Below are 26,769 nucleotides of genomic sequence, written 5' to 3'. Positions count from 1 at the left end.
AATGCAAATGAAAGCAAAAGGAATAGATATTAATAAATATCACTAGAACATTTGCATTCATATCAGAGTAAAGGACCTCAAGTTACTCCTCACACTATACACAATTTGATTGGAATGAAATGTAGATCTAAATATAAAAGTGAAATATCTAGAAGAAAATATTAATTTTAGAATCCATCATAAATTAATTCTAGATATATCTAGAAAGTATTCATGCCCTCATGTAAAAAACAATTATTTTAGACAGACTTCAGAACCACTAAGATAAATTCATTTATTAATAATATCAAAATCAAAAGTTTCTTATCAAAAGAGTAGTTTAGCCTCAGATTTAGAGAAAATACATAGCTGACCAAAATCTCATATCTAGAACATATGAAATAACTCCTAGTCTAATATTTTTAAGTGGGCAAATATTTGAAGACAGACTCCAGAAAAGAAGATTTCTAATTGGACAAGAAAGATATGAAGAGATGCCCAATATTATTATTGACAAGTGAACTGCAATTAACAAAAATGAAATATTACTAGACACCTATTGGAACGGGTAAAATTAAAAGAACAAAAACCAATGTTGGAGAAGATATTTAACAACTGGAGCTCTTATATTGCTGGTAAAAAATTGATTGGTAGTTTCATAATAGTTCAACTTTGAACTAGTATGTTACCCAGTGATTTCATGTTTGGGGGGCATCAGTAGGAACATAAATCAAAAGTTGATTTCACTTTGGGGAGGACAGCGAATCACTGAAAGTTATAGAAAGGGAGATAATTGGGAAATGGGTTACTCTAGTGTGTATACTTGTCAATAATCATCAAAAATTCATCCAGGGTTTAAGTACATGTCAACTAATTTTTTAAGTGTATTATGACTTTTACAAGGATAAAATAATTACCTTTAATCCTTAGATCACATTTAAGTTTTCTTACTATTTTATTATATATTTTCTCATAGTTTTCAAATGTATATTTTTAGATATAAAATACTATTATTAGCCTTTTTAAATTAATATTCAACAAAGAATCATCCATTATATTTTAGTGTTATTAGCTACTTTTGCTGCATTCCCTCACATATAACACATACGTGCTTTAATAATATAAATATATATATGACACAGTATATAGTGTCTACAGATTTCCACTCCTATCTACTGCACTTTCATAGAAGTGAAATTAGTGAGTCAAAGTTTGACCATTATACCTACTACTGTGGGTAACAATCCCTTAGAAGAAATGGAGCAGCCCTCATAGTCAACAAGAGAGTCCAAAATGCAGTAATTTGATGAAATCTCAAAAATGGCAGCATGAATGATTTCTGTTCATTTCCAAGGTAAACCATTGAATATCACAGTAATCCATGTCTATGCCCCAGCCACTAATGCCAAAGAAGCTGAAGTTGAATGGCTGTATCATGAACTACAAGACCCTCTAGAACACCAAAAACAGATGTCTTTTTCCTCATAGGGGACCAGAATGAAAAAGTAGGAAGTCAAGAGATACCTAGAATAACAGGCAAGTGTGGCCTTGGAGTACAAAATGAAGCAGGCAAAGGCTAACAGAGTTTTACCAAGAGAAAGCACTGGTCACAGTAAACACTGTCTTCCAACAAGATGGTCAAAACCAAAATTAGATTGATTATATTCTTTGCACCTGTAGATGGTAAAACTCTATATGATCAGCAAAAACAAGACCAAGAGCTGACTGTGGCTCAGATCATGAACTCCTTACTGCAAAGTTCAGACTTAAAGTGAATACAGTAGGGGAAACCGCTAAATCATTCATGTATGACCTAAGTCAAATTCCTAGTTATTATACAGTGAAAGTGACAGAAAGATGTAAGGGATTAGATCTGATAGCCTGAAGAACTATGGATGGAGGTTCCTGATATTATAGAGGAGGCAGTGATCAAGACCATCTCCAAGAAAAAGAAATGCAAAAAGGCAAGATGGTTATCTGAAGAGGCTTTACAAAGAGCTGAGAAGCTAATGTCAGAGGAGAAAAGGAAAGATAAACCGATTTGAATGCAGAGTTCCAAAGAATAGTAAGGAGAGATAAGAAAGCTTTCTTAAGTGATCAATGCAAAGAAAGAGGAAAATTATAGGAAGGGAAAGACTAGAGAGCTCTTCAAGAAAATTATAGACATCAGGGAACATTTCATGCAAAAATGGGGTCAATAAAAGAGAAAAACAGTATGGACCTAATAGAAGTAGAAAATATTGAGAAGAGGTGACAAGAATACACAGAAGAACTATACAAAAAAGATCGTAATGACAGAGATAATCATGGTGGTGACTCTAATCACTCATTAGAGTGATTGTTCTGGAATTGGAAGAGAAGTGGGCCTTAGGAAACATCACAATGAGCAAAGCTAACAGAGGTGATGGAATTCTAGTTGAGTTATTTCAAATCCTAAAAGATGATACTGTTAAAATGCTGCTCTCATTATGTGGGCAAATTTGAAAAACTCATTGGTTGCTATAGGACTAGAAAAAGTGAGTTTTCGTTCCAATCCCAAAGAAAGGCAATGCCAAAGAATGTTTGAACTACCGCACAACTCCACTCATCTCACATGCTAGCAAAGTAGTGCTCAACATTCTCCAAGTGAGGCTTCAACAGTATGTGAACTGAGAACTTCCAGATGTTGAAGCTGGATTTAGAAAAGGCAGCAGAACCAGAGATCAAATTTTCAACATCCATTGGATCACAGATAAAGCAAGAGAGCTCCAGAAAAACATCTACTTCTGCATTATAGACAATGCCAAAGTCTTTGAGTGTGTGGATCATGACAAACTGTGGAAAATTCTTAAAGAGTTGGGAATACTGAACCACCTTACCTGCCTCCTGAGAAATCTGTACGCAGGTCAAGAAGCAACAGAACCAGACATGAAACAATGTACTGGGAAAGAAGTACTTTATATTGTCCCCTTCTTATTTAACTTTTATGCAGAGTACATCATGTGAAATGCCAGGCTGGTGAACCACATGCTAGAATCAAGATTACTGGGAGAAATATCAATAACCTCAGTTATGCTGATAACACTACCCTTATGGCAGAAAGCGAGAGGAAGCTAAGAGCCTCTTGATGAAAGTGAAAGAAGAGAGTGAAAAAAGCTTGCTTAAAACTCCACATTCAAAAAACGAAGATCATGACATCTGGTCCCATCACTTCATGCCAAATAGATGGGGAAACAGTAGAAATAGTGACAGACTTTATTTTCTTGGGTTCCAAAATCACTGCATACAGTGACTGCAGCCATGAAATTAAGAGATGCTTACTCCTTGGAAGAAAAACTATGACACACCTACACAGAATATTAAAAAGCAGAGACATTACTTTGCTGACAAACGTCCATCTATTTAAAGCCCCGGTTTTTCCAGTAGTCATGAATGGATATGAGAGTTGGACCATAAAGAAAGCTGAGTGCCAAACAATTGATGCTTTTGAACTGTAGTGTTGGAGAAGACTCTTGAGAGTCCTTTTGACTACAAGGAGATCCAACCAGTCCATCCTAAAGGAAATCAGTCTTGAATATTCATTGTGGGGGAGGGAGGTGGGAGGAGGGGAGGGAGGTGGGAGGAGGGGAGGGAGGTGGGAGGAGGGGAGGGAGGTGGGAGGGGGTTCATGTTTGAGAACGCATGTAAGAATTAAAGATTTTAAAATTTAAAAAAAATTTAAAAAAAAATTCATTGGGAGGATTGATGCTGAAGCTCTAATACTTTGGATACCTGATGCAAAGAACTGATTCATTGGAAAAGATTGTGGTGCTGATAAAGATTGAAGGCAGGAGGAGAAGGAGATGACAGAGGATGAGATGGTTGGATGGCATTGCTGACTCGATGGGCATGAGTTTGAGCAAGCTTTGGGAGTTGGTGATGGACAGGGAAGCCTGGCATACTGCAGTCCATGGGTTGCAAACAGTCAGACAGACATGACTGTACTGTATTGAACTGAACTGAACTGATAGATGTCAGCAAATTTCTCCTAAACAGAAGAATAAAGATAACCAGCAAGCAAAATTTATTTTAGTAATCCATAAGTATTTATCCTTGCAGATGTTATTAAGCAGATATATACATTTGTATGTACATAATTTCATTTTATAAGTGTTACCTTTCAAATGTATTTGAGACAGGACATCACTATGTACTTAATTCAAGGCTGATTTTCACAGGGAAGTCTGAACTTGAATGTAATCTTCCACTTATAATCATCTTCTTCAAAAATAAAGGATAATTATGTCATTAAGATATGTTCTTTGTTCTGTAGGACTAAAGTCTAATCAATATGTGTAAGTAAACCGAAAACAGATTTAGTATGAAAAATGTTGAATTAAAATGTGTAAAAGGCTTGAAATCATGTATAAAAATGAATTTAAAATTGTAAATGTTCAAGGCATCTATATTTTCTATACTTACTCCTTGTCATTTGTTCCTGGTGTTCACATGCAAGCTTCTTCATTTACTTCACTCTGCCTTATTCTTTCATTTTTCTTCACAGCATTGATCATTCTGTGCATGTGGTGTCTGTGTGCATGTGTGAGAGAAAGAAAGAAGGATAGAGACAGAACGTGTTTATTTTCCCCCTGCTACAATATATCTCCTTGACACCAGAGATTTTGACTCATCTATATTTCTCACTTTTAGGACAATAAGTGGCATGTATTATTTGTGGAATAAGTGAATAAATTATTAGTGAGTCCCCGTAGGTTTATATTTTATAGCCTCTTAGGACTGGTATGTCTATCAATATGTAGCATCTGCTTTTATCTCTACCAACGTGTTTCCCTTTAAATGAAACTCATATAGCTACTATAAACATGTATTTTTATTGATAATTTGATTTCATCCATTTTGCTTCATCTTTTTTAAAGTACATGCATATAATAGCTTTTAAGAAATAAGTAACTGGCAATTTTTCTTGGATAATTTGCTAGCTGTTTTTTATTAATTTATTTTTTAATTGGAGAAAATTTGCTTTATAATGTTGTATTGGTTTCTGCTGTACAACAGAGCAAATCAGTCATAATTATGCATATATAATCTCTCTCTTGAACCTCCCTCCCTTCCCCGTCCCACCCCCTATGTCATTAGAGAATGCCAGGCTGGGGTCCTTGTGTTATATAGCAACATCTCACCAGCTACCTGCTTTATACATGGTAGAAAATGGCAACCCACTCCAGTGTTCTTGCCTGGAGAATACCAAGGATGGCAGAGCATGGTGGGTTGCCATCTATGTGGTCGCACAGAGTTGGACACGACTGAAGCGACTTAGCAGCAGCAGGGTATATATGTCAATGGTACTTTCTCGGTCCATTCCACTTTTTCCTTCCCCCAGTGTGTCCACAAGTCCATTCTCTATACCTGTATCTCCATTCCTTTCCTTCAAATAGGTTTATTAATACCATTTTTCTAGATTTCACATATATGTGTTAATACATTACATTTATTGTACTCTTTCTAACTTACTTCATTCTGTATAACAGGCACTAGTTTCATCCACCTCACTAGAATTGACTCAAATTCCTTCTTTTTATGGCTAATAATCCTATATATATATATATATATATATATATATATATATATATAAAGTAATTCTTTATTGATAAACACTTATACCAGAATTAGAAACGTCAGTAGAAAAATAAAATTGAAATAATTTCCCACGGTACAAACATGTTATCATTTTGACTACATCATTTAGTGAAATAAACTAACTGAAAAGTTAAGTGACAACCAGCCAAACAGACTACAGAAAAAAGAAACGCAGGTACACAGAACCTTCTGCATATGGACAGCTAATGGCACCAGGACTTCACATCCCGGGAAATGGTCTCCTAGGAAATGCTGGGTATGCACTGCAGTTGTAATAAGAACTTCATTCAAACCAGAGGAGCAGTTCAGGTGTTAAGGATAAAGTCAGATACTTAATTGCTGCAATCCTGGTTCTTCTGAAGGTCACAGTTTTCAGGCCTTGACCCAGCAGGAAGTGATGGCACTGCCAAAGGGACACTGCACTGAGGTTCTTCTTTCTCATTTTGCTTGAAGACGGATTTCCCTTCTTGAGATGTTTCACCCACTTCCTTAGAAACCCCTGATCCACCAGGAACTGATGACACATTTGAAGGGACATTAGCCTGAGGTTTGCCCTTTTCAGTTTGCTTGAATACGGATTTTGCTTCTTGAGAGGTCTCACCCACTTCATTACTCCCCCTGAATAGCCAAGTCATTTTTGGCATTCTCTTCAACTTAAGCCTGAACTTTGCAATAAGGACCTTATGATCTGAGCCACAGTCAGCTCCAGGTCTTGTTTTTGCCGACTGTACAGAGCTTCTCCATCTTTGGCGACAAGTAATATAATCAATCTGATCTCGGTATTGACCATCTGGTGATGTCCATGTGTACAGACGTCTCTCGTGTTGTTGAAAAAGGGTGTTTGCTATGACCAGCCTGTTCTGGTAACAAAACTCTATTAGCCTTCGCCCTGCTTCATTCTGTACCCTGAGGCCAAATTTTCCTGTTATTCTGGGCATCTCCTAACTTCCTACTTTTGCATTCCAATCCCCTCTGATGAAAAGGACATCTATTTTCGGTGTTATTTCCAAGAGGTGTTGTAGGTCTTCATAGAATCGGAAAATTTCAGGTTCTGGAGCATAGGGAGTTGGGGCATAGACTTGGGTTACTGTGAGGTTGAATGCTTTGCCCTGGAAACTAACTGAAATAATTCTGTCATTTTTCAGATTGCACCCAATTACTGCATTTTGGACTCTTGTTAACTATGATAGCTACTCCGTTTCTTCTAAGAGACTATTGCCCACAGTGATAGATATAATGGTCATCTGAATTCAATTCGCCCATTCCCATCCATTTTAGTTCACTGATTCCTAAGATATCGATGTTTATTATTTCCATCTCCTGCTTCACCACATCCAATTTACCTGGATTCATAGATCTAACATTCCAGGTTCCTATGCAATATTCTTCTTTACAGCATCGGAGTTTACTTTCTTCACCAGTCATGACCACATTTGAATGTCCTTTCCACTTTCGCTTAGTCGATTCATCCTTCCTCGAAGTATTAGTAATTGACCTCTGCTCTTTCTCAGTGGCATGTTGGCCACCTTTTGATCTGGGAGGCTCATGATCTGGGGACATACCAGAACTTCCCTGTCTCCTGAGAAACCTGACTTTTTCACCAGCAACATCAAACACCTTGGTGACTTCAACTTCTTCTCATTCTTTAGGTTTCTCTTGTTCTTCTGCTTCTTCTCACTTTACTTGAAGCCGTCTCTGTATTCTCCTCTCCTGTTTTAACTTGCCTACTCAGAGGCACTTCTGATTTTGGTTCTGTGTCACTGAGGGAGCTGACCAACATTTCCTCCTCCTCCTCTTCCCTAGCATCCTCTGACTTGGTGCCTTTTTCCTGCTCTGCAGCTGCATCTTCCTTCTCGCTAACACTCCCTCCAAATTCCCTGTTGGCATCCTCCTCGTCCTCATGTTGTGGTGAGAGGCCACTGTGTTTTCTCTTCCTGGCCAGAATGTTCTCAGCCTTTCTTTTTGTCCCTTCGGTTTTCTGTGTCTCCTCTTCAGCACCCATTTCACCTTCCTTCACTAATTCATTTACAGCATCTTCATGACACTCTCCAACGGCAAAGCTCTAGGCAGAGAGGGTAGAAACGCTGAGTGTGCGGAGGCGACACGGGATGGTGGCGGCGGCTCAGGCGGGAGCGCGCACATGCAGAAACTGCGCTAGGTCAAGAAGCACCTTTTGTCATATATATATGTGTGTGTGTGTGTGTGTTTGTGTGTGTGTATATATATATATATATGAGAGAGAGAGAGAGAAAGAGTTTCCTTGGAAGCTCAGCTGGTAAAGAATTTGCCTGCAATTTAGGAGACCTGGTTCAATTCCTGGGTTTGGAAGATCCCCTGGAGAAGGGATAGGCTACCCACTCCAGTAATCTTGGGCTTCCCTGGTGGCTCAGATGCTAAAGAATCAGCCTGCAATGTGGGATACCTGGGTTCGATTGTTGGGTTGGGAAGATCCCATGGAAAATGGCGTGAAAACCCACTCTAAAACTCATTCTTGCTTGAAGAGTCCCCATGGACAAAGGAGCCTCATGGGCTCCAGTCAGTGGGGTCACAAAGAGTCAGACACAATTGAATGACTAAGCACAAAACACACACACACACACACACACACATATACAAATATACACCACATCTTCTTTATATTCATCTGTTGACATAAATCTTGGTTGCATCAATGTGCTAGATGTTATAAATAGTGCTGTGATGAGCATGGGGTACATGTGCCTTTTTCAGTTATGGTTTTCTCAGGGCATATGTCCAGTGGTAGGATTACTGTGTCATATGGTGGTTTTATTCCTAGTTTTCTCAAGGACTCTCCATACTGTTCTCCATCGTGGCTGTATCAATTTACAGTCCCATCAACAGTAGAAGAGGGTTCACTTTTCTCTACATCCTGTCCAGTATTTATTGTTTGTAGTTTTGTTGTTGTTTTTGTTTTGATGATAGCCATTCTGACTGGTGGGAGGTGAAACCTCATTGTAGTAGCCTCATAGAATTGGGTGGTAAGGTTCCTTCCTCTGCAATGTTTTTGGAAGCATTTGAGAAGAATAAGTGTTAACTCTTCTCTAAATGTTTGATAATGCTCATCTGAAGAACCGTCTGGTCCTGGACTTTTGTTTGCTGGAGGATTTAAAATCACAGTTTCAATTTCATTACTTATGTTTGATCCATTTATGTTTTCTATTTCTTCATGGTTCAATCTTTGAAGTTAGTATATTTCTAAGAATGTACCCACTTCTTCTGGATTGTCCCTTTTGTTAGTACATAGTACAAAAGGATCTTATGATCTTTGTGGTTCTGTGGTGTCAGTTGTAATTTCTCATTTTTCATGTTAATTGTATTGATCTGAGTCCTCTCCCTTGATCCTTGATGAGTCTGGCAAAAGGCTTATTGATTTTGTTTATCTTCTCAAAATACCAGCTTTTGGTTGCATTATTCCTTCCTATTGTTTTCTTTATTTCTATTCCATTTATTTCTGCTCTGATTTATAAGATTTCTTTCCTTCTGCTAAGTTTAGATTGCATTTGTTCTTCTTTCTCTAGTTGCTTTAGGTGTAATGCTAAGTTGTTTATTTGAGGGTTTGTTTTTCTTTTTCTTGAGGTAGGATTGCATTGTTATAAACTTCTCTTTTAGAACTGCTGTTTCAGCATTCCATAGGGTTTTGATCATCATGCTTTTGTTGTCATTGTTTCTAGGTGTTTTTTTTTGTTTTTTTTTGTTTTTTGTTTTTTTTTTCCTTAAGTTACTCAGTCCCTTGGTTATTTAGTAGCATCAAAAAAACATGTGTTTTTGCTCTTTACAGTTTTTTTTCCCCCATAATTGATTTCTTATAGCATTGTGGTCAGAAAAGATGCTTGATACAATTTCAATTTTCTTAAATGTATCATCTTGAATTGTGACCCAAGATGTGATCTATCCTGGAGAATGTTCCATGTGCACTTGAGAAGAAAATTATTTGTTACCTTTCCTTTGCTACTTTTGATACTTTTTATTTAAATTTAATTTTTGTCAGTTTGAATAATATGTGTCACAGCATACTTGGGTTTACCCTTTATGTATTCTTTGCCCTTCCTGAACTTCAGTTCAGTTCAGTTCAGTCACTCAGTCGTGTCCCACTCTTTGCAACCCCATGAATCACACCATGCCAGGCCTCCCTGTCCATCACCAACTCCCGGAGTCTACCCAAACTCATGTGCATCAAGTCAGTGATGCCATCCAGCCATCTCATCTTCTGTCATCCCCTTCTCTTCCTGTCCCCAATCCCTCCCAGCATCATGCTCTTTTCCAATGAGTCAACTCTTCGCATGATGTGGCCAAAGTATTAGAGTTTCAGCATCAGTATCAGTCCTCAGCATCAGTCCTTCCAATGAACACCCAGCATCAGTCCTTCCAATGAACACCCAGGACTGGTCTCTTTAGGATGGACTGGTTGGATCTCCTTGCAGTCCAAGGGACTCACAAGTGTCTTCTCCAACACCACAGTTCAAAAGCATCAATTCTTTGGCACTCAGCTGAACTTAGATGGCTATTTTCTTTCTTAGAAGGAATTTTTGACTATAATCTCTTTAAATATTTTCTCAGAGGCTTTCTCCTTCTATTCTTCTTAGACCCCTAAAATTTAAATGTGGGTGTATTTAATGTTGTGCCAGTGGTCTCTGAGACTACTCATTTCTTTTCATTCTTTTTTATTTATTCTGCTCCATGGCAGGTATCTCCACCGTTATGTCTTCCAGCCCAGTTATTTATTCTTATCCCTCAGTTATTCTTCTATTGATTCCTTCTAGTGAACTTTTCATTTCTAATTTTATGTTGTGCATCACTATTTATTTGTTCTTTTAGGTCCTTGTTAAACTTTTCTTGTGTTTTTGCAATTTGTGACTTCATTCTATTTCCAAGATGTTAGATCATCTTTACTATCATTCTGAATTATGTTTTATGTAGATTGCCTATTTCCTCTTTATTTATTTAGTCTTGTAGGTTGTTACCTTTTTCCCTCATCTCTAACATAGCTTTTTGTCATCTCATTTTTGTGGGAAGTGATTTTAGTGACTATCTTATTTTCATTAATTCTTGATTTTCCTCAGTGAATGTTTATTGTTTTAGTATTAATATTAAAGAGACACAAGTAATAAAATGTCATTGGCATACTAGGAAAATATCTATAAGTAAAAGATACATATCATTTTTAAATAGAATTTCTTATGGCATAAAGATCCCTTGCATTACTGAGAAAAACATAAGTACCAAAACAGAAAGAACCATAAATGACCTGGTAAAGCTAAGGAGAGAAAAGCCTTATAATATAATTCCAAGTAGGAATATTGCAATGCTATACCAATTCTGGAATACTATTTACTGTTATGTTTTTTACAAGTGCTCCATGTTTAATAATCATGTTTAATCAAATCATTGTCTCTTAATGATTTATTGGATTATTTTTGGAAATTTCAATTTCTCTTTTCCAGTTTTGCTTGCTTTCTTATTGATCTCAGTTGCAGAGAGTTATTTTCCTATTTTGACATTACTATCTTATCCTTTTTTCATGCCCTGCTCCAGTGGACCACATTTTTGTGAGAACATGGAATGACGGACTGGTTGAAAATTGGGAAAGGAGTATATCAAGACTGTATATTTTCACCCTGCTTATTTAACTTATATGCAGAGTATATCATGCAAAACGTTGGGCTAGATGAATCACAAGCTGGAATCAAGATTGCTGGGAGAAATATCAATAACCTCAGATACGCAGATGACACCACCCTTATGGGAGAAAGTGAAGAAATAAAGAGCCTCCTGATGAAAGTGAAAGAGGAGAGTGAAAAAGCTGGCTTAAAACACAACATTCAGAAAACTAAGATCATGTCACTGATCCTGTCACTTCATGGCAAATTGGTGGGGGAAATGTGGAAACTGTCAAATTTCATTTTCTTGGTCTCCAAAATCTCTGGAGATGGTAACTGCAGCCATAAAGTTAAAAGACACTTGTTCCTTGGAAGAATAGCTATGTAAAACCTAAACAGCATATTAAAAAGCAGACAAAGGTTGCTGACAAAGGTCTGTCTAGTCAAAGCTATGTTTTTTCCAGTAGTCATGTATGGATGTGAGAGTTGGGCCATAAAGAAGGTTGAGCACCAAGGAATTGATGCTTTTGAACTTTGAGAAGATTCTTGAGAGTCCCTTTGACAGCAGGAGATCTAACCAGTCATCCTAAAAGAAATAAGCTCTGAATATTCATTGGAAGGACTGATGAAGCTTCAAAACTTTGGCCACCTGATATGAAGAGCTGACTCAATGGAAAAGTTCCCAATGCTGTGAAAAATTGAGGGCAAGAAGAGAAGTGGCAACAGACAGTGAGATGGTTGCTGTCATCACTGACTCATTGGATATGAGTTTCATCAAACTCAGTGAGATAGTGATGGAGAGAGAAGTGGAATATACTGCAATTAATGGGGTTACAAAAAGTTGGACACGATTTAATGACTGAATAACAACAGCAATAATATCACACCCATCACAAAATATTGATATCACTCATTTCCAAAAATAAAGGTTCATATTATTCATGCTTCATTTAAAGTTTTCTATTTTTTTTTGTTCTTTTTTTTATTTTTTAAATTTTAATATCTTTAATTCTTACATGCATTCCCAAACATGAACCCCCCTCCCACCTCCCTCCCCATAACATCTCTCTGGGTCATCCCCATGCACCAGCCCCAAGCATGCTACAACCTGCGTCAGACATAGACTGGCGATTCAATTCTTACATGATAGTATACATGTTAGAATGTCATTCTCCCAAATCATCCCACCCTCTCCCTCTCCCTCTGAGTCCAAAGGTCCGTTATACACATCTGTGTCTCTTTCCCTGTCTTGCATACAGGGTCGTCATTGCCATCTTCCTAAATCCCATATATATGTGTTAGTATACTGTATTGGTGTTTTTCTTTCTGGCTTACTTCGCGCTGTATAATCGGCTCCAGTTTCATCCATCTCATCAGAACTGATTCAAATGAATTCTTTTTTACGGCAGAGTAATACTCCATTGTGTATATGTGCCACAGCTTTCTTATCCATTCATCTGCTGATGGACATCTAGGTTGTTTCCATGTCCTGGCTGTTATAAACAGTGCTGCGATGAACATTGGGGTACATGTGTCTCTTTCAATTCTGGTTTCCTCGGTGTGTATGCCCAGAAGTGGGATTGCTGGGTCATACGGTAGTTCTATTTGCAATTTTTTAAGGAATCTCCACACTGTTCTCCATAGTGGCTGTATTAGTTTGCATTTCCACCAACAGTGTAGGAGGGTTCCCTTTTCTCCACACCCTCTCCAGCATTTATTGCTTGCAGATTTTTGGATCGCAGCCATTCTGACTGGTGTGAAGTGGTACCTCATTGTGGTTTTGATTTGCATTTCTCTAATAATGAGTGATGTTGAGCATCTTTTCATGCAGCTAAATTCCAGAAAAATAAACGACCCAATCAAAAAATGGGCCAAAGAACTAAATAGACATTTCTCTAAAGTTTTCTATTTTTTATTTGGCTTTATTTTGCCTCTGCTCTGTAACAGACATTCATTTTTTTTAAAAAAACAACCGTATTTTATCAATTGCTTCTTAATTTGTTTCACTCTAGCCAAAAGTATTTTACTTCATATCTGTTTACCTTTTGATTTTTTCTTTTATATGTGAATAAGCTCTATAAAAACTTTAATACTTACTAAACATATGTCTTATCCAAATAATTATCCCACACACATAAATATATATGTTCTGAAAGAATTCCATTTTTATAGATGAACAATAAAGACTAACTGTAAGTGTAAAACTGGAAAATTATCTAATATTTTCTCTTTCAATTTCACAGTATATCTCTGAATCCTTCAATGTTAATTATTTTCAAATTGTCTTTATTATTTATCAAAGTAGTATAAGCGACAGAGAATGAGATGGCTGGATGGCATCACCAACTCGATGGACATGAGTTTGGATGAACTCTGGGAGTTGGTGATGGACAGGGAGGCCTGGCCTGCTGTAGTTGATGGAGTCACAAACAATCGGACACGAATGAGCGACTGAACTGAACTGAATAAGCTCATCATTTATAAAACATGAAATCAGCCTAAAAATGCTTTCAACTGAAAACACAATTGTGAACCCAACCCCCTGTTCTACTCTAAGTTTCAATTTTCAGTTAACCTCTCTATATTGTTCAATTGTTTCTCCACGCAGTTCAGTTCAGTTCAGTGCTCAGTCGTGTCCGACTCTTTGCGACCCCATGAATCGCAGCACGCCAGGCCTCCCTGTCCATCACCAACTCCCGGAGTTCACTCAGACTCACATCCATTGAGTCGGTGATGCCATCCAGCAATCTCATCCTCGGTCATCCCCTTCTCCTTCTGCCCCCAATCTCTCCCAGCATCAGAGTCTTTTCCTATGAGTCAACTCTTCCCATGAGGTGGCCAAAGTACTGGAGTTTCAGCTGCAGCATCATTCCTTCCAAAAAATCCCAGGGCTGATCTCCTTCAGAATGGACTGGTTGGATCTCCTTGCAGTCCAAGGGACTCTCAAGAGTCTTCTCCAACACCACACTTCAAAAGTATCAATTCTTCGGCACTCTGACTTCTTCACAGTCCAACTCTCACATCCATACATGACTACTGGAAAAACCATAGCTTTGACTAGATGGACCTTAGTCGGCAAAGTAATGTCTCTGCTTTTGAATATACTATCTAGGTTGGTCATCACTTTTCTTCCAAGGAGTAAGCGTCTTTTAATTTCATGGCTGCAGTCACCATCTGCAGTGATTTTGGAGCCCCCCAAAATAAAGTCTGACACTGTTTCCACTGTTTCCCCATCTATTTCCCATGAAGTGATGGATCGGATGCCATGATCTTCTGTAGGTCTTCATAAAACAGTTCAACTTCAGCTTCTTCAACGTTACTGTTTAGGACATAGACTTGGATTTCCGTGATATTGAATGGTTTGCCTTGGAGAAGAACAGAGATCATTCTGTTGTTTTTGAGATTGCATCGAAGTACTGCATTTCAGAATCTTTTGTTGACCATGATGGCTACTCCATTTCTTCTGAGGGATTCCTGCCCGCAGTAGTAGATATAATGGTCATCTGATTTAAATTCACCCATTCCAGTCTTTTATTTTTTCCAAACAATGTTTCTATTGTCATTTTATTACAGATGCTCAAATTTATATTTTGTATACATGTTACAATTTTTTCCAAATTAAATTCATTAAACATCTAGTGTTATCAGTCTTCCCTGTCACTCACTTACCCAAGGAGATCGCCTCACAATGCTCAGTCCTCAAGTATCATCTTAAACTTGGCACTGTCTTGTCTTGATTCAGTCCCCCGTTGTAAAGTGGGTATTCTTTTAGCCTGTTTGTAGAGTATAAACCTCTATTTAGGGTATAAATTTGCCCACTTGTTTTTCAGAAGCTGGATCTGAAAGAGGTATATTGCCACAGTCAATCTGTAGGTTTTGTAATTAAATCGTCAGCTAATAGGTGGCTTCCTTCTGAAGTGGCTTATGCTCCTTGCATCCGGAGGATCTTGCATTCAGTGTACCACAGGATGGATCTATGTGCCCTGTGAATGTAAGAAATGGCATTTTCCTGGATGGCTTTCAATACTCCGATTAAAAAGATCTTGAGAGTCCAACTCCTTTGCACTTTGATTTTGGGCAATTATTTCTTCCCAGTCCCAGCTTTCTGTGGTATTTGGTTCTCCCACATAAGAAAACTTTGAAGATTCTGTGGAGCACTTTTGTTTTTAGCTCATTGTTTTTCACACAACAGGCACCCAGTAATTGCTTCCTGAAGCAGTTAGCACTTCTCTAATTTCCCTTTGTCTTCAAGTGTTGTTGAAATGTCAGACATACTGTTGCTTTTTCTCAATTTTCTTTGTCCCTGGGAATATAAAATCTTTTATTATTGGTTTAAAAAGATACATGTATAATCAAGCTTCAATCATTCATTTAATTCTTTTCTAATTAAAATTTAGAGAGAATATTATATATGCCTAAGCTGTTGATTTGTGTGTTTTTTGTTGTTGTTGTTGTTCTATTTAATCCTGAAATCTGTGTTTTAATTCTCTAGATAGCTAGGCTAATTAGTTTAGAAATATCAAAACTTACTTTCAGCTCTTAGGCCTAGACCCAAGCCAGACACATATAATGTTCTACTCTTTCTAGTCCTCAGAATCGGCTTGTCTTCACTTAACCCTGTATATCCTCGGAGAAGCATATGCCAATAAGGAAGGCAAATATAGCTCTGTTTTGCCAATTCAAGTTTGGAAAGAGAGAACAAGAAATATTGTAAGGAGGACAAAAAGCTAAAAAGTTGTTCAGAAGGAAAAGATCCTTGTACAGTGTGTGTTTTAACCCTAAAAGATGACACTGAATTTTTCTCAATGTCATTTTTAGTAAATGTGTGACTTTAAAAACCCTTGGTTTTTATATAAAATTAAATTCCACTTAAGCCTAATAATATGAAGATATTTTCATTTGCAAGGCTTCCCAGGTGGCACAGCGGTAAAGAATCTGTCTGCCAGTGCAGAAGACATGGCTTTGATCCCTGGGTCAGGAAGATCCCCTGAAGAAGGATGGCTATTCATTCCATGCCTGGAGAATTCCATGGACAGAGGAGACTGGAAAGCTACGATCCATGGGTTGCAAAGAGTCAGACATAACTGAGTACACACACACACACACACACACACATTTTCATTTGGTCAGAAATATTAATGGAATTATTTAGCCCTTACTATTGTTAGAAATACACATGAAAGTGAAAGTGTTAGTTGCATAGTTATGTCCAACTCTTTGTGACCTGATGAACTTTAACCCACCAGGCTCTTCTATCCATGAAATTCTTCATGCAAGAATGCTGGAGTGCCTATCCATTGCCTTCTCCAGGGGATCTTCTTGACCCAGAGATTGAACTGGGTCTATCATTAAAAATGGCCAATAAATTTATTTATTTAATGAAAACCAGTAAGTTGCTAAAGATTATTTATAGAATAACCTTACTTCTGAAAAGCAAATAGCAAATTCAACAGATAATAGCATATCAGTGGAAAAAATCTGAAGAGTAATATATTCAGCTGTTCATAGAGGATTACTTTGAATAATAGGAATATCAGTTCATTTCAGTCAGTTCAGTCGCTCAGTCGTGTCTGACTATTTGCGACCCCATGAATTGCAGCATAGTAGTCCTCAATGTTATGCCTCTATGATGTTCCCATTTTCTTCTACCATGTGATATAATTAGTTTAACTATGAAAAATTAATTATGTCATACTTATTGAATACTTGCCATTTGCCCAGCATGATGCCAGGAATCAAAGTTGTCATAAAGAAAAATAAGGTACTAATTCTAAATTCATGTAACTTGTAATACCAAGACAAGATATATGGACATAAATCACATAATTATACAAGAAATTATGTGGATAATCGTCTAAATTAGTGATTCTTTTTTAGTTCAAAGAGCCAACATTTCCAAGTAGGATAGAATAGAGAAATGATTGAACCTGAAATGCATACTGATAGAAGAATTCTATTTGTATAAGTCAACTAAAGTTCTAGAGTGCATTAAAGCAGGGGTTATTCAAGCAAGAAAAGTCCAAGTATTTAAGTGATAAATTAATATTAGCAAATCATTTTAACATCCAATAATCATAAGTTGAAAATATTTAGATTTATGAAAAGACAGTGTTAGCATCATGTCAAATGTTTATTTACACTGAAAAGAAGCATATAGAGGAAAAGATGTGCTTGTCCCAGAAAATATGAAAGGCATATGAAGACAAAAATGTAGTTGTTTTCAACTCTTCATCACCCCCCAATGATTGTTGTATTGGTATAAGTGGTTAGCAACTATAAGGTTTTGCTATTAAAGATAAGGTAAAGCAGCCATAAAATGAGGACAAAAATTATTGTGGATTTGTAACCTGAAGTTAATTTTTTTTTTTATTGAAAATCCACTTTTCCAGGATATAACCCAGAGGTAATGATATTTTGAGGAGTCTTAGTTATTTTCATTTGCGGCTCTGCAATTTCTATGTAACTCTTCAAACCAAACATTTGATCCAATATTTCTGCTCCTGTTTCCATTATCAAAATTGTTTTTCCCCTAATGGTGGGAAGAAGAGCCATAATCAAGCAAAAACAACAAGAACTCAACCTTGACTGCCCATTAAAATCACCAGTGACCTTCACAGGACAATTAAATCAGAATCTGTAGGGAACAAGTAAAAAGTAGTTTTCCAGAGCCCCACAGGTGATTGCAATGTACAGGAAGGCTGAGTACTACTGAACTTAGTGAACTCAGATCACTGAATGAAAAGTGAATCTGAATAAAAATAAATAAATAAACAAGTAGTTTCCACTGAAATAGAACTCATGGGAAATTCATATGAGAAATTTAAATGCAAGAAAACATTAAGAATTTTTAAGGAAAATAAATTAATAGATAAAAATTTTTAGACACTAAATTTTAGACATCAGATTCAAGAATTTTGAATTTGAAAATGTAATAGCAAAATAGAAATGAGACTATTACTACTAAGAAGCAATTGAATTTTCTCAAATTTCCAGCTGAAGACATATCTTAAAATATGTAGTTAAAGTGTAAAAGGGTAGAAAAATGTGTGAAAATGTAAGTACCTTGGTATACTCATACATGAGCAATAACATGAGACATATAAGCCTTCCTTAAAAGGAGAAGTATGAGGGGAAAATACAGTTAGACTCAATTAGTACAGAAAAATATTCATTTTGTAACTAAGAAATTGACTCTGAAGAATGGAAGGATTTCACCAGGCCTGGAAAGGATTACTTTTTTTTTAAATTAAAATTAAATATCAATATGAATGATTATCAATAGTGGAAATTCAAAATCCCAAGATTAAAGAGAATGATCTTACAAGTGAACAACAAATATCTTAACACACACACATGAAAATTAACAGATTTCTCCTTTGCAAGAAGAGACTATATAAGTCAACAACAGCATATAGAATAAAAATTAAAGGACAGAGAAAAAAGAATCTTATTCCCAGTTAAAATATCACTTATCTGTCAGGAAAAGACATTGTAATTATACAAGTATTAAAAAGTTAGCATATACATAATTAATATGAAGGATGAAGGATATATTTTAGGTAATGTTCTAATCAACAAATAAAAAAGCATATTTTTTAAAAAAGAGTAATATTATGAGGAAACAAATAGGAAGATATATTTAAAATAGTAATATTATAAGAAAGCAAAAGTTTAATAGTATATAAACTAAACTCAAGATGGGGAAGTTGGGAAAAAATAAGTAAAGTAGAGAGAATAGGAATGCATTAATACAGAATTTTAAAAATAGTTATAGTTTTAATGTTAAATTGACCTTCCCACAAAAAGGCTGGAATAGCATAATAAGATGAGGAAACCTTATGGAGGTTTATCTAACTTATCTAAAAACATTAAAACAAGAAATGAGTTCAAAACACAACAAAATTTTAAATGGGCTAACAACTTTGTTATGGGTGACCCCAGAAAACAAAATAACCCCTAAGTGATTAAATTCTAAACTAATTTATTAAAATACTTTATCACTTACTGACCTGATATATTAATCAATGGAACAAGTTACCCTAAGGATAACAGGCTAGCCCTATTCTAGAGTTCATATGGACAAAATAGTTTATGACGTCAATGTTGGATCAGGATATATTCCAATGGTGTAATATATCAATGGTGTGATATCAATGTTTCATTTGTTCCATGATTAAAGTCCTACATAATCTGAACTCAGACTAATCTAAATTGGTTTCTGTATATTGCATGTTTCTTGAAGTACAAAAGAATAAGAGAAATAAGACCTACTTTATAACATTCCCTTCAAATTAGTAGATGATATAATCTGAATTTAATTAATTTATATACAGCCCTGCTGATGTTGGGAAAGATGGAAGGCAAGAGGAGAAGGGGATGACAGAAGATGAGATGGTTAGATGGCATAACTGACTCAACGGACATGAGTTTGGGTAAACTCTGGGAGTTGGTGATGGACAGGGAGGCCTGGCATGCTGTGGTTCCTGGGGTCGCAAAGAGTCTGACATGACTGAGCGACTGAACTGAACTGAACTGAACTGACCAAGGACAGGATTTCTTAAGGTGGGAGAACCTGGTAATTGTGTAAAATTTAAACCTTTTCCAGATGTTCAATTCTTCTTAATAGCATGTTTATTCCCATTCTACTTACCATAGAATTCCTCACATTAATACAGCAAAAAGACTTTGGAGACAATCCCAAAAAGTACCAAACACTGTCAGCCTTTCTGGCCTACTATCATCTATCACCAATGCTATCATAGTATTCATTAAGGAACCATTAAGACCACTAACATCATCATTGTCTTCCTGTAAAGAGCAGGGTAATAAATATTTTAGACCCTCAAGCCCATGTAGTCTTCAAAACAGCTGCCCATTTCTACCATCATAACTCAAAGTCATAAAAGGCAGGCATAGACAATACATACACATGTGGGAATAATCATATTCCAACACAATTTTATAAACTTAAGCAGTGAGGTTGATTTGGTTTATGGGCAGTAATTTAATAACCTCTGTTTTAAAAGAAATTTTTTGATGATGATGAGCACACAGGCCAATGAAAATACCAAAATATAAATGAAAAGGCAGAAAAAAATAGGGAGCACTTCGTGAATGCCAGTATGCAGAGCTCCATGGGTATACTTCCAATGAAGCAACTATAACTGCTAAAAGTTGTATGTAAAATAAAATTATTGGGAAATTTTCTAAGGGCATACATCAAATGAAAAAAAGAATTTATCCAAGAAATTACACTAAATCTCCGTAAAAAGTTTGAGTATGTATTACCTAAGCCATATCTACTTCCTGCCTAAAACCTCAGTTCAGTGTGACTAAAGCTCTATTCTGAGTGGATATGCTTAACATTAAGTGCTCTCACCCCCTAGCCTGCACTCAAGGACAGTGATGTTTCCCTGGACGAGGTAAAAACCACCAATATTTCTCATTCCTACAGGCTGAATGTTATAGAAGCTAAATAACAGGTGAATCATGAGCATGTTCTAGAGGTTGGAGCTCCTTCCATTTACTAAAGGATACCAGGTCATTTTTCTTTCTCATTTAACACATAGAGATGATGTTCTTCACCGCAAGAAACAAGTCAAAAAGACTAGTACTACTGCCCTTGTGTGCGTGGGTGCAAAGTCACATCAATTACATCTGACTCTTTGCAACCCTGTGAACTGCAGTCTGCCAGGCTCCTCTACTCATGGAGTTCCCCAGGCAAGAATACTGGAGTAGTTTGCCATGCCCTTCTCCAGGGGATCTTCCAGACCCAGGGATCAAACCCACATGGGCAGGCAGATTCTTTACCACTAGTGCCACCTGAGAAGATTGAGTTACCTTAACCCCTTTGTTCTCCAGACTCTTTTTCTTTTACTTTGGGTTCCTACTCCCTTACTTGGGAATTCATGATCCACCATCAATTCTCCTGCTATGGGTATTTATGTACATGAAATGAGTTTACTATAGGCATAACTAGAGGATCTGTAACCCTCCTACCAGAGCTGGTGCTCTGTACCTGAGAGCAAGAGCTGGAGAAAAACTAGTGCCTTGCAGAAAAGAAGGAAATCTGAGGTCTTTCACTTCAAGCCCTAAGTTCTGATCCTTGGAAACACAGTTCAGCATCTCTTCAATTTGTGGTGACATTAGGTCAAAGATAACTATGATAATATTACTTTAGTTTAAAAATAATTTAGAATTAAAAATGTATACAAATTTTAAAATTAAATGTTGTTAAAAATAAAATGTTTTTAAAAATGTAATGCCATATCCTCACAACATAGAGTAAATAGCCAAGAAAACTCCACAGAAGTTTGAAGAAGGAAAAAACAGTGAGTGATGTAATTAACCATAAAACAAGGACAAGACAGAGATTAACAAAGTTAAAATTAGCTTCAAAATTTCCACAACTTAATAAACCAAGTGACTACAATGATTACAAAAAGAAAAGGTGCAAATAATTAATAAAATAAATTAATGAATATATATCCAGTTCATACATAAAGAGATGAAAAGGCATATCATACAAATATTTTAAGTCTATAAAACTGATAAAGCAAATAATATGGCTATGTCCTAGAAAAATATCTCATAAATAATGACAATAAAGAACAGAAAGTTAAAACTTAAAGAACAAAAACTTTAAGTTCTAGAATTTAAAAGATACTAAATATTTTCACTTAAATAGTATCTCAAGCCTTGTTAGTAAGCTTTATCCAACACAGAGATTGCCACTATTCTAAATGGAACATTTCCACAGGTTACAAAAAAATGGACATACTCTAGCATATTTTGTGAAGCCAGTGTGATATCAATCATAACAAGAATAATAAGAAAAGGGAAACTGTAATTTAATCTTAATCATTAACATTAATAAAAAGTTTTCAAATTTTATCAAAAGTTATCCATCTCTTTATATAAAAAATTAAATATGACCAATTTGGATTTATTCTCCATAATGAAAGTTGATCTAACATTTAAAAATAATCAATGTAATTTAAATTAGAGAATGATTAGAGAATAACTGGCAAAGTAAATTATCAATATTGATATAAAATGACTTGATGAAATTCAGAATTCATTAATGACAAAACACATAGCAAAATAGGAAAAGAAGGGAAGTTAAATGAAGTGATAGGGCCTTTAAAAACTCTAATGAAAGTATTGTACTTAACAATATGTTGAATGTTTTCATTTGAGACTAGTAATTACATAAGCATATCCACCACCCCTGTCTTGACAGTTTGGTAAGATAAGAAAAAGAAAGAAATGATATACAATTGTAAAGGAAGAAACAAAACAGTATTATTCCCACATTATTGTATGACTGATACACAGAAAATTTTAAGGCTTAACAATTAGAATACATAAGTGAATTTAGCAAAGTTACAAGATACAAAAATGATGTGAAAATTATATAAATTCCTCTATACTTGCAACATACAAAATATAAAATTTTCAAATGATATCACTTAAAGTAGTATGAAAAACACCAAAAACCTAGAATTAAATCTAACAAACCATGAGCACAACTTAATAAAAAGAATCCAATGAATTGCTATAGTTTTACATGGACAAGAAATTATTAATCAACTGGTATGGTAACATATCATTTGGAAATAAATGATTTGTATAATTGATAGCATCTCAATCAGTCTTCCAAAAGACTCTTTTGGAAAATTTCTTTTTAATGTATAATTATTCTTAACTTTATATTGAAGGTAAAAGACCCAGAATAGCCAAGGAACGATTGTAGAAGAAAGATAAAATGGGCATACTCATTATAATTGATAACAAGGTATATTAAAATAATGTCTGAACTACAGCAGTATATTTGATGCAAAGATATGCAAATAGACCAAATAGAAAACAAGAAATGGACTATTGACTTTAAGGACACTAAACTCATTAATTTGTTAATCTCTTATCATGGTATCACATCAGGGTAAAGAGAAAGGTTGATCTTTTTAACCTTTTATTGAGATAATGACTATAAATGTGAAGAAAGTATTGACCTAGAACACAAAAATCAGTTTCAAATAGATTGTATACCCAAGTTTAAGCAGCTAATCAATAGCATTTAAAAGATAGTACAGATGAATATATATAATTTCTAATTTAGAAATGTCCTGTTACATGGAATATTAAAGCAATGTCTCCTAGCCCTTGAATCAGGAATGACTTGCATGTCTCTTTGCCAAGGAAATATGGCCGAAGCAATGTTGGACCACGTATAAGATTAAGCTTCAAAAGTCTTTCATGCTTCTGTTCTGGCTCTTGGTCCTGCCCAGCTGGTTAAGTTAACAAGTTCAAGCTAACCTGTTGGATGATAAGGAACATGTGGTTTTGTCATTGCTATTATCCAACTTATGCTAGCCAACCCCAGAACCAAAGCTGCACTGTTAAGCACGATGAGTGATTACAATTGCATCAGTGAGTCCAGTTGAGATTAGTCCTAATTATTCATTCACAGACTGTAAGCAAAAGAACTGTTGTTTCAAACTAGTAAATTTTAGGTAGCTTATTATGCAATATATGTGTTCAGTTGCTCAGTACTGTCTAACTCCTTGCAACCCCATGGACTGTGACCCAACAGGCTCCTGCATCCATGAGATTTGCCAGGCAAGAAAACTGGAGCAGGAAGACATTTTTGACTCCAGGGGATCCTCCTGGCTCAGGGATTGAATTCGCATCTCTTGATTCTCTCCTGCAGATTTTTCACCGTTGAACCCCCAGGGAAACCCCTATTATGCAATAAAATGTAGTAAATAGTGACACAAATTGGCAGGTTATTGAAGAAGATATTCAAATAAAAATCTAATAAAGTTAACAATCACCAAGTGACAAAAAGCAAGGATAAACCAAATGCTAACATGACATATTGCAACGGGAATTCTTATACATTGCTTATGGGAGTATTGTTTTATAAAATAACTTGGTGAAGAGGTTGGCGTTGGCTAATCAGTTAAAACATTTCCATACTCTATGATTCCAATTCTAATCCTAGGTAAAATTTAACAGAAATGCACACATGCATGAACATGTTTTGTAGATGTTCATTGCAGCAATAACAATAAAAGAAACTAAATGTCCATCGGCACAATAATGAACAGTTATATATGGTTTATTCATATTAACATGCTATTTTGAAGTACTTAAAATGTATCTACTAAACCCACAAAACATGCATGGAACTCACAAATAGAATTTTGAACTAAAGAAACCAGAAACAAAAATAATATGTACTATTTAATTCCATTATTGTCTGTGTTTCAATAATTCAACAAAGATAGTGCTAATTAGAGACTTTACATTTATCTAATAAAACTTTAAAGGAGAGCAAACAAGTTTTACCTTAATAGTCAGTTTAATGATTCTTTTATTAAAATAATTTTAATTCAAATATAGTTGACATATGACATTGTGTAAGTTTAAGGTATAGAACACATTGATTTAATATATTTATATAATGTAACATGATTGCCATTGTAGTGTTAGCTAGCACCCTATTTATTGACTATGCCAAAGCCTTTGACTGGATGGATCACAATAAACTGTGGAAAATTCTTAAAGAGATGGGAATACCAGACCATCTGACCTGTCTCTTGAGAAACCTGTATGCAGGTCAGGAAGCAGCAGTTAGAACTGGACATGGAACAACAGACTGGTTCCAAATAGGAAAAGGAGTATGTCAAGGCTGTATATTGTCATCCTGCTTATTTAACTTATACGCAGAATACATCTTGAGAGACGCTGGGCTGGAAGAAGCACAAGCTGGATTCAAGATTGCCAGGAGAAATATCAAGAACCTCAGATATGCAGATGACACCGCCCTTATGGCAGAAAGTGAAGAGGAACTATAAAGCTTCTTGATGAAAGTGAAGGAGGAGAGTGAAAAAGTTGGCTTAAAACTCAAAACTCAGAAAACAAAGATCATGGCATCTGGTCCCATCACTTCGTGGGAAATAGATGGGGAAACAGTGGAAACAGTGGCTGACTTTATTTTGGGGGGTTCCAAAATCACTGCAGATGGTGACTGCAGCCATGAAATTAAAAGACGCTTACTCCTTGGAAGGAAAGTTATGACCAACTTAGACAGCATATTTAAAACCAGAAACATTACTTTGCCAACAAAGGTCCATCTAGTCAAGGCTATGGTTTTTCCAGTAGTCATAGATGGATGTGAGAGGTGGACTGTGAAGAAAGCTGAGCACCGAAGAATTGATGCTTTTGAACTGTGGTGTTGGAGAAGACTCTTAAGAATCCCTTGGACTGAAGGGAGATCCAACCAGTCCATCCTAAAGGAGATCAGTCCAAGTGTTCATTGGAAGGACTGATTTTGAAGCTGAAACTCCAATACTTTGGCCACCTCATGCAAAGAGCTGACTTATTGGAAAAGACCCTAATGCTGGGAAGGATTAGAGGCAGGAGGAGAAGGGGATGACAGAGGATGAGATGGCTGGATGGCATCACTGACTCGATGGACATGGATTTGGGTAGATTCTGACCGTTGGTGATGGACAGGGAGGCCTGGCATGCTGCAATTCATGGGGTCGCAAAGAGTCAGACATGACTGAGCAACTGAACTGAATCGAACTATCACAGAAAACTATATCCTTTCTGTGATTTGAATGATTAACACGTAGTCTCAGTAAGGTTTATGTTTATAATACATTATTGTTGCCTCAAATCACCTTATCATGCATTACATTTTCAGGACTTATTTATCTATAAGTTGTATCCTTGTATCCTTAAAAATACCTCTCCTCTTCCCCAACCTCCAGGCTCCGATAATCACAATTTTGCTCTATGTTTTCAGAACCCACAAATAAGTGACATCACACATTTTTTTGCCTTTTTCTGTCTAATTTATCTCACTTAGGCTAATATGCTCAAAGTCTACAAATGCTGTTGCACATGGCAAGATTTCCTTTATTCCTCGTTGATGAATAAATAATATGCTGTTACAAATATATATTACATTTTCATTATCCACTCACCATTGAGACACACCTACGTTGTCCCCATATGTTGATTACTGTGACTAATGTTGCAATAAATATGGGAATACTTATATCACTTTGATATTCAGTTTTAATTTCTTTTGAGTATATACATCAGTGGAATTGCTGAATCATGGATTAGTTCTACTTGAAATTTTTAAGGAAACTCCATACTGTTATCCATAGTGACTGAACAAATACACATTCCCACAAACAGTATACTGAATTCCTTTTTTCCCAACATTCTCACCATTTGTTATCTTTCATCTTTTTGATCATTCCTTTCTAACAATCGTCAGGTGATCTCTTCTTGTGATTTTGAGTCACAATTCCCTGGTGATTAATGAACTTGACCATATCCTCATGTACCTGATGGCATTTTGGATATCATTTTTGAAAAATGTTCATTTAGCTCATATGCCTATTTAAAAATCAGGCTGTTTATTTTCTCTTTTTGTTATTGAGTTGTGTGAATTATTTATATATTTTGCATATTGATCTCTATTTAACCTATGGTTTGGCAATATTTACTCCCATTCCATAGGGTGCCTTTT

The 26,769-nt window shown here is 36.0% G+C and overlaps 1 pseudogene; it reads right to left on the bottom strand.

Annotated features, from left to right (window-relative positions):
- Positions 1 to 5,624: 5,624 nt before the first annotated feature.
- On the bottom strand, positions 5,625 to 8,922 carry LOC101121001 (craniofacial development protein 2-like; annotated as a pseudogene).
- Positions 8,923 to 26,769: the final 17,847 nt, after the last annotated feature.

This window comes from Ovis aries, chromosome 3 (genome assembly GCF_016772045.2).
Source record: "Ovis aries strain OAR_USU_Benz2616 breed Rambouillet chromosome 3, ARS-UI_Ramb_v3.0, whole genome shotgun sequence".
In the NCBI taxonomy this organism is placed as follows: domain Eukaryota; kingdom Metazoa; phylum Chordata; class Mammalia; order Artiodactyla; family Bovidae; genus Ovis; species Ovis aries.
Note: the sequence above shows the minus strand (reverse complement) of the source record. Positions and strands in the feature narration are given on the sequence as shown.